This window comes from Mus musculus, chromosome 5 (genome assembly GCF_000001635.26).
Source record: "Mus musculus strain C57BL/6J chromosome 5, GRCm38.p6 C57BL/6J".
Taxonomy (NCBI): domain Eukaryota; kingdom Metazoa; phylum Chordata; class Mammalia; order Rodentia; family Muridae; genus Mus; species Mus musculus.
The window spans coordinates 127,216,645-127,234,987 of record NC_000071.6 but is presented as its reverse complement, the minus strand read 5'-3'; the positions used below and the strand labels follow the sequence as shown (position 1 = coordinate 127,234,987).

At 45.5% G+C, this 18,343-nt stretch overlaps 1 long non-coding RNA gene across 1 annotated transcript in view; it reads left to right on the top strand.

Annotated features, from left to right (window-relative positions):
* Positions 1 to 4,453: 4,453 nt before the first annotated feature.
* 4930548G05Rik overlaps positions 4,454 to 18,343 on the top strand; it is a 28,173-nt gene continuing 14,283 nt past the window's right edge. Inside the window, exons 1-3 of the long non-coding RNA XR_868537.1 lie at positions 4,454 to 4,646; positions 6,199 to 6,298; positions 8,521 to 8,797. This is a non-coding gene — a long non-coding RNA (RIKEN cDNA 4930548G05 gene). The remainder of the gene's footprint in view (positions 4,647 to 6,198; positions 6,299 to 8,520; positions 8,798 to 18,343) is intronic.

Here is an 18,343-nt window from a genome sequence, read left to right as displayed (position 1 = left end):
GGGGGCGTCGGAGGATAAGCAAAGCCCACCTCCCGGCTTCCTAGAAGTGCTTGTGAGAGACTCAGGAGGAGCCCAGCTTGATAACAGACTGAACTGTGTAGCCACAGGGGGAGAATGGCCACAGGGGGAGAACGAACAAAGAGCGGTGACCAGGGAAGGTGCATATTCTGGTGAGCATAAACGAGCACTTTCCTGGACCTAGCCAGGAAACACCAATGAATACTGCATGAAATATAAAGCAGGCAGCCACCTATAGATGGGAGCTGACACTTGGAAGAAGGAAGAGGCACAGAGGGAGTTGGCCTCTTGTCATCAGTACCTTTCTCCTAGCAACCAGCTGCTGCAGGTCCCAGGAAGGGAGAAGAGCAGAAGCCAACCCTTTAAGGCTTAAAGGGCCAGGGACAGAGTTTGGCATCAATTAAAGTCCCCAAAACATAAGGAAGAATTTGAACAAAGAAACAGCGGGAAGACAAATGAATTCCTGGATAGACTTTTTACAAGTCCTTGAATGATTCACGGTTCAATTTGCATGGGGAAGATCCCAGGACGTGTAGCTAAAGGGCATGAAAGCTGGGTTGACGATATCCAAAACCCACAAGACTTTTCATAACTCAAATAAATTGTACTAAAAAATTGGAAAAGAAAATGAATGCTATTCTGCTGCATATAAAAATACTGAGTCTCTGGAATGACTATTTTGGTAGCAGATAAAATAGACTAAACAAAGGAAATATAACCAGGTACAAAGATCTGTCAAGGGGCTGGAGAGATGGCTCAGTGGTTAAGAGCATTTGTTGCTCTTACAGAGGACCCAGGTTCAATTTCTAGCACCCACTTGGTGGCTCACAGATGTCTACAACTCCAGTTCCAGAGGATTCTACCTTCTCTTCTGGCCTTTACAAGTACTACATGTATCTGGTGCACAGACACTCACTCAAAATACAAAATAAACAATTTTAAAAGACTTATATTGTTGTATAATGTGAAAAGTGTCAAGTGGAGGGGATTATATAATATCACAAATATACACGAACTCAGCAACAAAGGCTCAAACCACATCAAACAAAAATAGAACAAAATTAAGATGGGAACATTGTAAAATTCCTGCTGGAGAATTCAAACCCTCACCACCAGTAATGAAAATAATAGTTCTCTCCCATATGTCTATCATCCATTGCCTATTTATCTATCCATCCATCTATCATGTCTCACCATATTTATATATCAACATATGTGTATCTATCTGTCATCTATAAATCATCTATTTCCCATCTATACTTTACATATCATCTCTCTATGTATCAATACATATCACCTATATCTTAATCATTTCTGTCTACCTCTGTGTGAGCAGACACAATGATTTGTATGCTATTATCAAATACTTTCATTCAATTGATAATCAGAAAACGCCACCTAGAAGAGCCAAGAAACACAAGTTGTTTGTAAGCACACATGGCAACCTCTTTTTTAAAAACAAAACAAAACAAAAAAACAATGGTGAGCATCTTTTTTTAAGAAAAAGACTTATTTATTTTTAAAGATTTATTTATTTTATTTATATGAGTACATTGTAGCTGTCTTCAGACACACCAGAAGAGCATATTGGATTCCACTATAGATAGTTGTGAGCCACCATGTAGTTGCTGGAAATTGAACTCAGGACCTTTGGAGCAGCAGTTAGTGCTCTTAACTGCTGAACCAGCATTCAGCGAGCACACAAACAGTGATTTAAAAGGCTCCACATGGTTTAGGACGTGCTACCTGCCAACCCCTCCCTACCCCAAGAAACTCATAATAATATCTTGCAAGAGCAGAGAGTTTGGAAATCAGTTAACTTTTAACTAACTTACAGTCCCAAGGGAATGTAGACATGATTTTAAAGTGCAGGACGACGGATCCAGACAATGGCACCTGTAGAAGGTGTTGTGGAGTAAAACCTGTCAGGAAAGGAACTTGCAATTTTTAATATTTTATGGCAGAAAGGCAAGACCTAAAATCCTTGAAATAGAGCTCACCCTGAGAAGACAGTAGGACATTTACAGAAAACAGAAAGAAGGGGAGAAAACAGAAGAGGGGGAAATTATTAAAAACAAAACAAAACAGAAAAACAATTCCCCCAAACAGAAAGTCAACAAAGCTTAGAAAACAACAAAACATCCAAAGTTATAACCACCCCTTCCACCCCGCCACCCCCGCCCCTGAGAATTGTGGTGAGGTAGTTCCTTTATGCCTAGTTTCCTATGGTTCAGCCAAAATGTTTCTTTTCTTAAAAAAGGAAAGAAGAAACTAATGCATGTTTCTTTTCTTAAAAAAGGAAAGAAGAAACTAATGCTTTTGTTATTTATTGTAGGTGAGTGTGTGTCACACAGTGTACCGGGGAGGTTAGAGGACAACTTGCAAAAATGTGTCCTCTTTCTCCACCCTGTGGGCCCCGGGGATTGAACTCAGAGCTTTGGGCTTGGAAGGAATTGCATTGCCCACTTGCTGTTATCTGACCTCCCAGGGTTCTGTTTATAGGTAGATCAGGGATTAGAGTGTCAGGCTTCCCTGAGACTACTTGTCATGGCAGGAATCTAGACAGAGATGAGGGGAGAAGAAGAGAGAGCCTGTTTACACACTTTAAGGACACAGTAGACTTTACCCACCTGCAGGTGCACTGTCCTGTCCCATTGTGCAGATGATAAAACTGAGGTTCAGAGACTGGCAGCCTCTTGCCTCAGAGCACACAGCTGAGTTGGCACAGTGAGCCTTGGTCTGTTATGCAGCTATATGGATGCTGGGTTTGTGTGTCTGTGTGTCTGTGTGTCTGTCTGTCCTTTCCTGAGGTACTCTTGAGCGAAAGTTTGATATAGCGGACAGGTCTCAAATTCCAACTCATTTGCACTGTTACACCACATCTAGACACCACCATGAAAGAGAAATGACCCAGCAGAGCCTTGGATGTCTGTCCAAGTGGCCCGGGATTGCCAACTCCACAGGGTCAGCCTGTGCCACAAATCAGTCATCAGAACTGCAGGCACCAGCCAGCTTGCTCAGCTGTGTGGGGCTCCGAGTTCAGTCTCCAATTTCTTATCTTCTCTGGGTCCCATCAGGTCATCCATCTGCTCAGTTGGTGTGGCCTTGTAACCGGGTGAATAGAGCATCCTTTAAGGTGCCCTTAGCTATGGTCTCTAGCGTTTTGCGATCTTCCCCTGATTAAAGGTGGGCTTTGTGTACATGACTATGTAATCAGGGGTGTGAGCCCAGCTCCTATCTCTTTTAGGACAATCACTAATAACGTTTAATAGACAACGTTCTGAATGAGGGAACAGGCTCCGTCCCGGGGGTTTGGTTTTAGGGTTACATTATACACACAGCTTCCTTTCCCTATGAGTTACAGAGCCGAACTGTGATTCAGTCCTTTCCAACCGTACAGAGACGAGAGGCAAAGCAAGCATGCAAGGTACCCAGCGCTGGGCTCTGTCTCAAGACAAAAGCTCTCCACTCCATTACACAAACCAAACCGGAGTGGAAAAGTCCTTGCTCCCATGAAAAGGGAAGTTCCCATTGGGTCAATATGCTGAGGTACTTCATGAAATAGAAATCTGATCAAGGACCGTTTTGCTCAGACGGCTCACGAGCGCACGGAAATCGCATTACCTGTCTGACCTCGTTAAGCGTCCTGCTGGCAAACGCAGAGAGCAAGATGCTGCAATTTGCTGAGCGAGTTGGCCTTTTGAATTCAGATGTGCAGAGCGAAGCAGCAGGAAAACTAAGTCTAGAATAGGTGGGTGGAGCCAGCTAATATAGGTGGGTGGAGCCAGCTATGGGTGGGTGGAGCCAGCAGCTGAGTCCAGAATCCAAGAGAATGGTGTCTTCCCTCTTCTCCAAGGGAAAAAGAGAATGGGCCAAGAGACAGGGGTTTCACTTCCTCTGTTTAAGAATGCATACAGCCCATGTTGGGGTTATCATTCACACTGGGGTTTCTGTGACCTAACAGAAGTACCATGGCATAGGAAAGGGTTATTGTGATTTCAGATGGTCTAGCCTGTGGTGAATTGGCTTCATTCCCTGGGACAAGGGACAAAGATCCCCGTGGTGATAGAAGTATGTGGCAGAGGAGGCTGTTTGTTGACAGACTAAGGCCCCAAAAAGTGACTTCCAGATCTTAATCCTAGGTATTGTCCTTAGACCGAGATACTGGCCCATGATTGTATTATATTCTTTGATAAATAGAAGCTTCGAGCTATAATTATGCTTGCTAGGCGGTTGGTTCCAAGTTACACTTAAAAGTGGTCTATCTGACATGAACACAAGCCCTTGGAGAGCCCAGCACTTCCCTGTGACTGAGGCAGAAGAGAAGTGTGGATTTAAATCTATTTATTTTTAATATTGCATGATGATTGTTTGAAAATCAAATCTAATAGAAACTATTACCGGGCTTCTCCCTGAGCCTCTAGAGCCCACCCTCTGTCCACAAACAATCAGTGGTTCCATTGTCTGTGGGAACAAGTGGGGAGATCCCACCAGACTCCTCCTTCACAGCTCTTCCTCATGGGCCAGCCTCCCTGTGGCCTTCAATGGTAGTGAAGCAAACTTTGTCACTCACTGAATGCACCTTGGTGGGAACCAAAGGGAAGGACCTGTCCCCTACCTAGCCTCAGGTAAGCACTTGGTCTATGTTAGCCCAAAAGTCCTGGCCCTGAGACTCTGATTTTTTTGTTTTTTAAATTGAGATGTAACTTGCAAACTCTTTAAAAGTGCCCATGAGTTCATTGTCAGTATTGTGTGCAACCATCACCACAATGCTGGCTCAGAACACTCAACACTCCTCAGAGAAAGTCTCCCAGCCAGCCAGCCACCAGCCAACCAGGTGGTCCTTTCTTCTCTACTCTCCAGAGCCTGAGGCTACCTCTTAGGCTCTTCCATGGGGCAGGGGTGTGAAGGATAGGTATGGGGAGTGTGTGAGGGGCAATCAAACTAGGGCTGGAGAAATGGCTCAGGGAAGTGTTTGCCTTCCAAGCCCGAAGACCTGAGTCCAATCCCCACTGCCATATTAAGACAAAAGGCCAGGATGTGGATGCATGCCTGCATTCCCAGCCTTGGAGAGGCAGAGTCAGTTGGACGGATCCCAGGGGCTTGCTGACCACCTCTCCTGGTCTTCTTGGTAAGTTCCAGGCCAGTGAGAAGCCTGTCTTATAAAAAATAAAGGTGCAATGTCCAGGGTTCATGTTCCATATGCATGCAGAGGCGTGTGAACATACACTGATCCAGCACACACAAAGGATCAGACATCAGACACCACATTGTTGGTGTGACTAACTTTAATTCACATGTTTTAGGCTCTCTCTCTCTCTCTCTCTCTCTCCCTCTCTCTCTCTCTCTCTCTCTCTCTCTCCCTCCCTCCCTCCCTCCCTCCTCCCTCCATCTCTCAGTTTCTCTGTGTAACTTGACTATCCTGGAACTTGCTCTGTAGACCAGGCTGGCCTTGAACTCAGAGATCTGCCTACCTCTGCCTCCCAAGTACTGGGATTAAAAGTGTGTGCCATTGTCTGAGTTAGAGTTTTACTGCTGTGAACAGACACTGGGACCAAGGCAATTCTTATAAGGACAATATTTAATTGGGGCTGGCTTACAACTTCAGAGGTTCAGTCCATTAGTATCAAGGTAGGAGCATGGCAGCATCCAGGCAGGCACGGTGCAGGAGACCCTGAGAGTTCTACATCTTCATGGAAGGTTGCTGGTAGAAGACTGAGTTCAGGCAGCTAGGATGAAGGTCTTAAAGCCCACACCCACAGTGACACACCTACTCCAACAGGGCCACACCCTCTCTCTCTAATAGTGCCATCCCTGGGCTGAGTACATCCACCATGCCTGGACTTGTTTCTAGACTCTTTTCCATGTTTTAGTATTCTTCTTTTTAATGGTTGGATGACATTGCACTCAAAGGCTTGAATGCATTGTATTTTTCCATCTGTTGATGGACAGCGCATTGTCTGCACCTCTAGGCTGCTGTGAGGGACTTTGATTCCTGAGTGAATGACCCCAGGGAAGGTGTCAGTCCATGGCCGTTTCTCCACACAGCAGCGGCGATGGTGGCAGAATGGCCTGAATGATGTCCATGGTGTGAATATAGACAGTATCTTTCTTGTTTCTTGGTCCATCGCCTTGGGGGAGCCACCTCGGTTTCTGTTAGTCTCATTTTCCATCTCTCAGGTCCAGATCACGAGACCAAGCCCCCACCCCTGTAAGCACGTTTGTCGGTTACACCTGGCTGAGGCCCTGTGCCACCGGAAGAGAGGCCTCAGTGATCAAGGTAAAGTTTATAGGAATATCCTTTTCTGTCTGCACTCACAATAGCACCGCCCCCCCCATCTTTTTGACTCCTGTCAATTACCAAAGCAGAAATAAAAGCGTAAAGAAGATGGAATATGCTGAGATGGTGGACAGAAACTCCCAGCTGTCTGCTGCTGGAGTGCCTTTGGAATCCCAAGGATGGGAAAAGAAAGAGGAAGGGCTGGGCGGAGCTCCGAGGTGGACAGAGTACGATCCGTTGTTCGTCCAGCTACGGACCAGAGCCACTCCATTTGAGCAGCCACTGAGTTTGCTCCCATCTCTGTAAGCAGGAGAGGGGCTCACAGCAGATGGCCAGAATGAACAGGAGTCGGGGTTCTGGCTCAGGGCTGTGTAATTCTTGTGTTTTGTTTATGGAGAGGAAAGAGGATCCCTTTTCCTGGGAACTTAGAAAGAAACGGAAGGTTTGGACAGGTCTGAGCTGGTCTGCCCCCCTTATCTCCGCCTTCACACCGGACACACCCACACACGGGAACCTAGGAGTTCATCTCCCCCCCACCCCCCAGCTGAAAAGGCAGACTCAAAGGGTTGGCAGATAATGAACCTCGAAGAAGCTCATTATCACTCTCCAGGGGGTCCTTCTACTGGTCACTCCACCCCTTAGCAACCACTCCACCCCTTAGCAACCATGCCTTCCTGCCCTCGTGCAGGCATTTCCCACTCATTGAAATCATCTCCTATTATTTGCAGTCTGTCTCTCCTGGAAGTGGGATGGAAGAGACCTCTCAACAGAGACCTCTGTCCCAGTCATACCCCCCCTCCCCCCCACCCCCCCGTCAATAAGTGGCATGCAGCAGGTCCACGACTCACAGAAATCAATGAAAGAAGCAAGCTTGGGCCTGTCACAGTTAGGAGGAGGAATGGGCTCACAGAATGTCCTGGCACTCTTGCATTTACTCCATGTGCAATCACCAACACGTACCTTCACAGGACACTCCCCCCTCCCCACCGCCTGCCCAGAGGATTTATAGGCAAGTCTTAGTTACTGGGGCTGGGGGGTGGGGTAGGTAGAGGTAATGCTGATTCTGGAAAGGTCCCCATGCTCCTGTAAGTCCCTCAGTCATTCTTCTGTTAGCAGCTTCAATGAAACTCATTAGGTCACCATACATACATAAACACACAAACACATCATACATACACACATATACACATCATAAACACATACACATACTCATATACATACATAAACACACAAACACATCATACACATACACAGCATACACACATATTCACATTATAAGCACACACACTCATACAAAACACATCATAGACACACATAAACATGCACATACCACACACACATATACACATCATAAACGCAAACACAAACACATTGTACACATATATACATGAACATACACATATCACACCCACATATATACACATCATAGACACACATTCACACACACACACAAACACACCATACACATGCATACACAAATATACACATATCATACATGTACACAAACACATCATACACAAACATACACACATCATAAACACACATACACATACATCTATACACATACACACAAACACATCATACATATATACACACATACACACACATACATACAGACACACACACACACACACACACACATATATATATATATAAACATACAGATATCATACACACATATACACATCATAAACATACACATTTCACATACACAAACACATCATACACATGCATATACAAATATACACATATCATACATACACACAAACACATCATACACAAACATACAGACATCATAAACACATACATATATACACATACACACAAACATTATATATATATACACACACATACACATATATATATGTAAACATACACATATCATACACACATACACAACATACACTCACACAAACATATCATATTATAATACACAAACATACACATATCATACACATCATAAACTCACACACTCACACACACATACATAAATATACACACATATGTACACATCATAAACACACACACATATACACACAGAGACCTGAAAGTGGGAGGGGAGTAGTTGGTAAAAGGAAGGGAGTTTCAGGGAGAAGAGGCTAGTGGAGGGGGGAAGAATATGATCAAGATATGTTACTGCATGTATGAAAATGCCATAGTGAAATCCATATTAGGTAATCATGTAGAAATTTACATATGCCCTTGTCTATACTGGGGCTCAGGTTGGGACACAGAACCCCAAGTTATGACTGTGTGAGACCAGACTACAGCTCTCCAAATGTTTCTTTGGCCTATTCTGAGGTAATGAGTTTGGAAAGACCAAGTGTGACCACTGTGGCTGGAAGCAACTTAAACCCACGAAGAGACTCCGCCTTGTCTTCACCATTGAGAGGGGCTGAGAATTCCATCACCTGGAAGGCTCTATCTTCCTAAGGAACCAGCTCTTACCCAGCATGCATCTCTGTCCTAAACATAACACCACTCTTACTCCTTTCCCAGGTATGAACCTGAGCTTCCTCTGAACTTCCTGCTGTTTAACTATTTCCCCAGAACTGAAAATTCCACTAAGTAAGCTCTGAGAGCCTCCCTTCTCCACAGGGTTATGCAAACAGTAGTGGGTTGCCTGCAAGTTGTGCATGGAGCCAGGGATGCACTTTCCTGAGCTGTCCTCCAGGCTGAGGTGAGCTTTTCCCCATGTAGTTGTCCTTAGTCACTTAAGTTTCTGTTAGTAACCCCAGTAATGTGAACATTTAGTGGATACTTTCTTGTGTGTGTGTGTCTTGACTGCGTTAAGCATAGTCTGTCTGGGGACTGCCTCCTTAGCATGCTGAGACACTCCCTGGACAGAAACGGTTCAGTCACACACACTCCTCCACCAGCTGTGTTGTAAAACTCATCTGAATACATTCCAGATGTGTTCCTCAAACATTCCAGGAACCCCAGGTACCCTGTGGTAGTCAAGGCTTCCTTATCCGAAAGGGACGTAAGAGGCCCTTTGTGTTTATCCTCTTCAGTTCAAGAAGCCAAATTTAGCACTGGAAATTCTGCCTCTTGGCGCCTATAACGATGCTAGTTTCATGGCTTCAAGATTCCCTCCAAGTGGAGTGAACGCGGGCAGTGAATATTTAAGCAGCTTTGGGAGAGAGTTTGCAGTTGAGGAGATTCCATTTAGAATCTGTAGAGCCCAGGATGACTGTGTGCAGGGAGGAGGCAGGGAGAGGCATTTGAAGGGGGGTGGTGGCAGGTGTAAGTCAGAGAGATGCCATCTCACCTCCTCATCCTGGGATGGGCTCTGGAGCCCTACAGAAAGGGCACAATGCCACAGAACTAGATCTACAGTTATTTCTCTGTGTGGAAAGTTCGGGGTGCTTCATGGTTAACTCCTATGACTGTTTATTATTATTATTATTATTATTATTATTATTATTATTATTAAACAAACAGCCACAAACCGTGTGCTTAAATCAATGCCAGCCCATGGTGGGGGGTGGGCACAGGGCTCTGTGTTAATTTCTCATCCCTGTGAAAGAACGCCACAAATTGACATAGATAACTTCCCGGAGGATTTGTGATCCTCTCATCACCCCCTTCATGGACTATGACTCTATCTGGAAAGGGCTCGTTAAAGGGGCATTTACAGTGACCTGAGGCCCCAGTGACTTTTGTGTTTATAGGAAGCAAAAGTCATGACCCCAGTCATGATTGAAGGGATGAGGAACAGCAGCCTGGGGGAGAACTGACCTAGCTGATAATGGGAGCCCGAACTTGTGGTGTCTGGAATCATAGAAAAATTTTCTCTGCTGTTCAAACCTCTGTCTGTGCGGTTTTGTCATGCCTGCCTCACTAGGGCAACATAAGTGTCTTCATTGAGAAGGTTGAAACTGAGCCTGGGAGTGGAGGTGCATGCCTTTAATTCCAGCACTTGGGAGGCAGAGGCAAGTAGATCTCTATGAGTTCGAGGCCAGCTGGGTCTACATAGTGAATTCAAGACCAGCCAGGACTGCCTAGTGAGACCCTTCTAAAAAAATAATAAAGGAAGGTTGTAGGTTTATATTTTTCAAAACCTACTTTAATAAGGGTTCTTAAATGTGTCAGCCTCTCTTATAGGCCTGCCAACCAAAGGTAGAGGAGGAAGATGGCTAATAGGACAAGGGGGATGTGGATCTGGTTAGAAGTAGTTCTTTGGGGGCGATTCCAATCTTTGTTGTCAGCAGTCTGGTCCACTGGAATCAGTAGCAGTGGCTAGATCCAGAAGAAACTGTGAGGCTCCGCCTATCAGCATGAGTCTGCTGAAGCAGCAAGCAGCAGCCAGAACACCTCCAGAAGTTCTTTGGTATATTTCTCTGTATGAAGTCATGACAAGCAAAGATCAGTGAAGAAAAGCAAGGTGAACCAATGCCAGAGCGTTATCAGCGAAGCCCAGTGCCAGCAAAACCCAACAAGGACCAGACACATCTACTTCCCAAGGTTGAATCTGAAATCTTCCAGTGACCCTAATTGTCAGGAAGTTGCTTTCTGAGTTTATACATGAATCCTATCTCAGTTCTGAGGCAGAGATGCCCATGTGCAGTCTACAAGGTTGATGCCCAGGTCCGACCCTACTTTATGAGTGAGACGAGGAGAGAGGATAACGTCCATCATGCTTGATACTCCAGGAAAATGTGCAAGGACAAGAGTCACTTCCAATGAGAATGGAGGGATGTGTAGAGGGGGAGAGTAAACAGGCCATCCTGCACTGGCAGGGGCTCCTGGATTGAATGATCAGATGGAGCTGTGCCCATCCTTGTGGATGGTGGCTCTGGGCTACAACAGTTGCGTTTCATGGCGTCTCTGTGGGACAGCAGTATGTTTTCTGTATAATGATGCTGAGTGATTCCCAAAGCTGCATGTTTAGAGCTCAGAGAAACCACATGGTGCTCTGAGAAGGACCTGTGTGGAGGGAGTAGTCCTTAGCTGGGAGATGAGAGCTGGACAAGGAAATCCCAGAAACAGATATGAATTCTGGTCTCAGGTCTCGGTGGTCCCACTGTTCCCCAAGAGATAGGATGGGGAACACCCTGGGCCATCATAGTTTGGGATGAAATTGACCAGGGCAATCAGGGTTGGTTTTTATACAACCACAGAGCATTTACAGATGTAGGGTCAAACATTATGCTCTCAGCATCTTAGGTCCTGTGGCATTCCCTCTCTCTTCCTCCCCCTTCCCTCCCTCCTGCCTTCTTTCCATACCCACTTCTCAAGAGTCTCTGGCCTTGTCCTCATGCATGGCCTAAACTTCTCCAATCCCAGAAATACAAATATGCAAAGTCAAACCCAATTATGTCCCCACCCTGACTCCCAAAGCCCCCTGGGAAAATCACTTAGCATTCAGAATCTATTAGAAAATCACCATCAGCTTCATTCCTGCCCTGTGTCGTCCCCTACTGTGAGACAGCACTTGTCCTGCTGCTTGTCCAGCTGCTGGAGGCAGGAGGCTGCCTCTTCTCAAGTGTGTGCCTGTAAATCAGGTATAAGATTTTCTAGACTGTAGAGCCTCCGGCAGCCTGTGAAGGGCTGGGCAGGAGCAGAGAAGGCAGATGAGCCAAGGGGAAGGTGCAAATGTCCCTCAAGTGTCCATTGCAAGGTCTCCCACATGCCTTGCTTGCTGAAGGGGAGGATGGATATTCTGGGGCACTCACCCTAACTCAGCATTTAATTTTTTTCCCCATCTATTCTTGGAGCAAAAATCAATACTCCCTCATCAGCAGGCAATGCTGAGCATCGTGACTCTTCAATGCCAGCATCTCCAAAGTTTCCAATAGCTGGTGCATAACTAATGGACGTCCCCTAGACATGGGGAGGAAGGTGTTATGAGAAACCAACCCTGACATCCGAGGCCAAGTGAAAAGTCAATTAAAGGAATCAGAAAGCATTTTCTTCATGATTACCCAGCACAAGGACTTGGGTTCTGCCAACAGTGTGGTGATGGTGGCCAGGTGTGATATGGAAGGGAGACCTGTCTATCAAGGGGAAGCAGATGCATTTGAATCCATTTGTATATTCTGGCACTCTTACCCCAAACCACATGCCAATCAAGAGGGAAGTCACGGGGTGGCGATGGGGAGGAATATTGTTTTTCTCTCTCCAGTGCTTGACTCCAAGCAGGACTTCTATTTTGGATGAATATGCAATTGTCACATTTTCATCCTGTGGTTAAGCAAGGTGTCCTGATTAGTTTTAACTGTGATGCCGCCTAGAGCCATCTGAGAGGAGCCTCAAAGGAGGACTTGCCTTCATCAAACTAGTCAGTGGACATATCTACATGGGGATTGTCTTGGTTGTTAATTGATGTAGGAAGACTGAGTCCACTATGGGTGGTGCCATTCCTTAGACAGGGGTTCCTGGGCTGCCCCTGGTGCCTGTCACCCTTCTCTGGTTCTGAAATCCTCAGTTGAAGGTGACACTGTATGGAATAGCAAGTGAGCCTGCCTTCAGGTGCCCTGCCTTGAATTTCTGCCTTGATTTCCCTCAGACATGGTCTGTAGCTCAAAGCTGTAAACTAAAACAAACCTTTCTTCCTCTAAGACGCCTTTGGTCAGGGTTTTTGTTTTTGCTTTTGAGATCACAGCAACGTGAAGAAGACAAAGCAAGCAACTCGCCTTGGGTTTGGTTTGAGTCTGAAATGTCCCGACAAGTTCAGGATTGACATCTTGGTTCCCAGGGGGCAGTGCTATTTTGGATGTTTCTGGAAACTTTGGAAAGAGAAGCCTAGCTAGGAGAAATTAGGCTGCGAGGGTCAGGTTCTTGGAAATGTATTTTTCCCTGGTCAATTCTTGCCATTCTCTCTGCTTCCTGGTACTCATGATATGAGTTCAGATAAACCATGGTTTTATGGTTTCATCTGCTTGCCATGGCTTCCTCATTATGATAGATGGAAACCTTTCGATGCCAGAAATCAAAATATCCCCCCACCCTGCTTCCTTAACTCATATCTTCCAGGTGTTATGATCATAGTGATGCAAAGATGGTCACTACACAAAGAGTTCGCAGTTCTGCCAAGCCCTATCTGACATGCAGATCATGTACAATCAGTCGCTAGGCCAAGACTTGGCTTCTTCCTGGGTACGCACACTGTCCACTGAGCCAACAACGTTAAAAAACAAAGTCGGTGTCTTAGAGTTTTACTGCTGTGAACAGACACTATGACTAAGGCAACTCTTACAAAGACAACATTTAATTGGGGCCGGCTTATAGGTTCAGAGTTTCAGTTCATTATCATCAAGGTGGGAGCATGGCAGTGTCCAGACAGGTATGGTACAGGAGGAGCTGAGAATTCTACATCTTCATCCAAAGGCAAACAGGAGAAGACTGGCTCCCAGAAAGCTAGGATGAGGGTCTTAAAGCCCATGCCCACAGTGACACACCTACTCCAACAAGGCCACATCTCCAACATTGCCACTCCCTGGGTCAAGCATATACAAACCATCACATTCCACTCCCTGGCCCCCATAGGCTTGTTCAAACACATGAGTCTATGGGAGCCATGCCTAGCCATAGCATAATAATAATAATAATAATAATAATAATAATAATAATAATAAGTACATTTAGTCCAACTTCCAAAGCTATCATAGTCTATAGCAGTCTCAACAATGTTAAAAGTCCAAAGTTCAAAGGCTCTTCTGAGATTTATCCAATCATTTAACTGTAATCCTCAAAACAAGTCAGGAAACCAGCTGGGCAAACTCCAAACTCTATTTCTCCATGTCTGATGTCAAAGTGGTCTTCAGACCTCCAAATCCTTTTTCATCTTTGTTGACTCCAACAAATTTCTTTCTCCTGGACTGGTTGCATTCCCTGTTAGTAGTTTTCTTTAGCAGATATCTAATGGCTCTGACATCTTGAACATATTGGGGTCTCCAAGTCAACTTCAGCTTCACAGCTTCTGTCTGAGATCCACACATGATCTTCTGGGCTCCTCCAAAGGGCTTGGGACCCATCTCCAGCTCTGCCCTCTGTAGCACTCTAGGCTCTGGTTGATTCCACTCCGCTGCTGCTGCTGTTCTTTGTGATCATCTCATGGTACTAGCATCTCCAATATTTGGGGTCTTCTGCTATAACTAGGCTTCACCAATAACTTCTCATAGGCTCTCTTCATGATGTCAAGCCTCAAATTCTTTGCATGACCCCTTCAGTCCTGGGCCATCACCTACAAATGAGGTTGCACCTTCACCAATGGCCTTCCATGGCCTCTCACAGTGCCAAGCTTCAGCTGCTGTTCATGACCCCTTCATGCCTTCAAAACCAGTGCCACCTGGGTGATCCTTACACATTACCAAGTCCAGCTGCAGCATGAAGTACAACCTTGGCCATCTCTGGAACACAGCTTCTTTGTGCTTTCAGACAATATTTCCCAGAAGATTTCACCTCAGTGATGATGATCTTATCTTAATCACCACTAATTTCTTAGCTCCAGCTAACCAGCATCAATTGTCCCAGTAGTCCCTTCTATTTTTGACTATAGAGCCAGAGCCACGTGGCCAAAGCTGCCAAGTACTGCTGCTTGCTGGAGCTTGCTGGAACATGGCCCCCTTGTTCGATTACATTATCAACAGCTTTCTGTTTTCCAACTCCTTCACTGCCCAAGTTTGGCTGTCCTGGAACTTGTTCTGTAGATTGACCTTGAACTCAGAGATTTGTATAGCTCTGTCTCCTGAATGCTGGCGTTAAAGGCGTGGACCACCATGCCATTACCTAAATTTAGCTTGGTGAGATCTTGCCCCAAGATTACCACTCCCTCAATTCAATTTAATATCCTTGAACACAGGATCCAGCTCCATTTCCATTCCTGGTGCTCCTTTAATAATCGAATCATATATTTTATATTTTTCCTTTCTAAGCTTGCTATGCTTGTTCAAAACACTCTTCATGAGACTTAACAGGAGAACAAAGTCTATGGTGGGCATTTCTCAGACTTCCTTTCTCAATACAATGAATCTGAGTCTCTTCACCTTAGTCTCAGACAGACTCTTCAAACACGGGCAAAAAGCAGCCACATTCTTCACCAAACTATCACAAGAAGAGTCTCTAGGTCACATACAAACATTCTTCTCCTTTGAGAACTCTTGAGCCCCCATAGTTCAAATCACCCTCAGCACTAATATTTTCCATAGTCCTACTAGAAAAGCCCATTAAGCCCCACTTAAAGCATCTCACTGCTTTCCAAATCCTAGGTCCCAGAAATCCACATTCATCCAACAAAAACATAGACAGGCCTATCACAACAATACTCCAGTCCCTGGTACCAACTCCTGTCTCAGTTAGGGGTTTTACTGCTGTGAGCAGACACCATAACCAAGACAACTCTTATAAGGACAACATTTAATTGGGGCTGGTTTACAGGTTCAGAGGTTCAGTCCATTATCATCAAGGTGGGAGCATGGCAGCATCCAGGCAGGCATGGTGCAGGAAGAGCTTAGAGTTCTACATCTTCATCTGAAGGCAGACAGGAGAAGACTGGCTTCCAGGCAGCTAGGATGAGGGTCTTATATTTTTGGTTGTGAGCCTAGCCTTTAACGGCTGAGCCATCTCTCCATCCCGATGAGGGTCTTAAAGCTCACATCCACAGTGACACACCTACTCCAACAAGGCCTCACCTCCTAATAGTGCCATTCCTTGGGCCAAGGAAGCATATACAAACCATCACAGTCAGGTGGCCTCAAAGATGACTTTCCAGTACTTCTGTGAGTCCTCCATATGACTTTCTCCTTATTTAGAACACCCACATTCTATTTCACGATCTGCTTCAGAGTTCAAACCCAGATCCCCTCCCCTTAGATCACAGTGGCTCCCCTCTGTGAGTCTAGGCAGCTTTGGCAGCACAGTTACCCGCTGCAGCCCCCATCATTTCACAATGAAGCTCCATCATTCAAATGGGATATCCTCTGTCCCACTGACTTCACATTGGTTAGGATTTCAATGATGCTCCCTGTAGACTGGGAAGGTTGCCAGTCTGTGGCTGTGTCTTGAGGACATGTGAGCCACATGACACTTTCAGTCTCAGGGCTGGGATGTTTGCTGCACACAGAGCATGGTACTTAGTGTATTTGAGGGGAAATGAGAGAAACCCAAAGATGAAATTTATTGAGCATTTACTAGATACCAGGGACTTTTGGTGAGAAATCACAGTGAACCTGTGGGTGGTTGTGTTTATTCCCATTTTACAGATTGAAACCTCAATTGTGTCAGGGTCTTAAGACTCCAGTAGGTGATAAGCACTGGACATGATGGATTAGTTTCCTCATGCGCTATCTCAAATCACATCAGTTTTAGCATCTTAAAAACGCATGGTCAGAGGTCTGAATTCCATGTGCCGGAAATGCAGTAGGTTTGGTTTTGAAATGCACCTCAGCAGCTCAGAGTTGAGCTCTCAGCCCTCAGCTGGGGTGGCGTTGTTTTGGGAGATTCTGGAGCTTTTGGGAAACAGGGTCTTGCTGGAGGGAGCAGGTCATGGAAGTAAGGTGGGACTCGAAGATTCCAGCCCTGTCTCTCAGTCCTGTCTCTGCTTCCTGATCTACCCAGTGGGAATTCACCACTCCAACCACAAAGCAGAATAAGCGACCTTTCTCCCTTAAGTTGCTTCTTTCCAGTGTTTGGTCACAGCAATAAGAGCAGGAGTTAGAGAAATGGAAGACTGAAGAGCATTGACGGCTCCTGCAGAAGACCTGGGTTCAAGTCATTACCTGCACGGTGGCTCGCAACCTCCTGTAATTGCAGCGCAAGGGCATCTGGCGCCCTCTTTTGGCCTCCATGGGTACTGCATAATTATGATGCACAGACATATGGGGAAAAAAAAAACACCCAACAACAACAACAACAACAACAAAACCCCTCCATCTGTACACATATACACATAAGATAAAAATAAAATAAACCAAAAAGACTCCCTAGCACTCATCCAAGAGTCCACAATTAAGGGTAACATAGAATTGACTTAAAGGTCCTTCTGACTTCAGATAACAATAAATCCACACAATCAAACTAAGTACAAAGAAAAGTACAGAGTCCCACACGGGAGTATCTCAAGGACAATGCCCCCAGTGCAGGATGTCCCAGGAACTCACAATGTATTTTCTATCCTTTTGCTACTTGCCACTCTGCAGGGGTTTCCCCACCCTGGAGGGAATGGCTCAGATTCTCCCGGCAACCCTGTAAACCCAGCCACGTCAAAACCCAGCCACATCGGCACACAAGGATGCTTTCCCCAGGGTCCTCGGAGCTCTTTTTCTCTCATTGGCAAGGATGGGGTCACATGCTCACTCATGGCCAAATAGCAAGTGATCTCACTGTGGATTGTACTCTCCTGGTGTTCTCTCCAAGTGAGAGACAGATGGGGTCATTTCCCTGAAGGTTAAATTTTATTTTGGGTTACAGCAACAACACTCAGTGTTTTGGACAGAATATTGGAAAGTGTGAGTCCAGTCTACTGGAGTTCATTCCAACCAATTCTATCAGTTGTGGGGTTTAGGAACATGCACTTCTATTTATTCCCTGGCCTATTCATGTGGGCACGTGGCATTTGCGGAAAGTGTCCACAGTTAGATTCCTCATTTGTTCTAGACCAGTTAGGACTTGTGCGGGCAAGCAACAAAAGACCCCTCGCAATGCTGTCAATAATGTCTTCCAGAAAGGCTTAATAGCATTTGCGAGCAGACATTTTGGGAGATCACCGCGAGTAGCAAAGGCTGCTAGCAGTTTTGCATTTTGATGTTTTTTGAGGGCGGTGCCTCCGTTGACCTTCGTCCATCCGTGTTGCTGGTTTCCATCACTCCATATTACTGCTCTGCTTTCTTGAGGTTTCCGGGAAAACAGACGGTAGCTAAGGGGTTTGAGTGGCAGATGCCTGCATATGAAGTTTCATTTCTTTCTATTCTTTCTTTCTTTTTTTTTTCCTTCTTTTTTCTTTCTGGAGGTCTTAAAGGAAGAGGGAGTTTGAACAGAATCACTGAAAATTGCCTCTGTGAATCCCCAGGGGCCTGTGGTCCTTCAACCATGATCAATGAGACA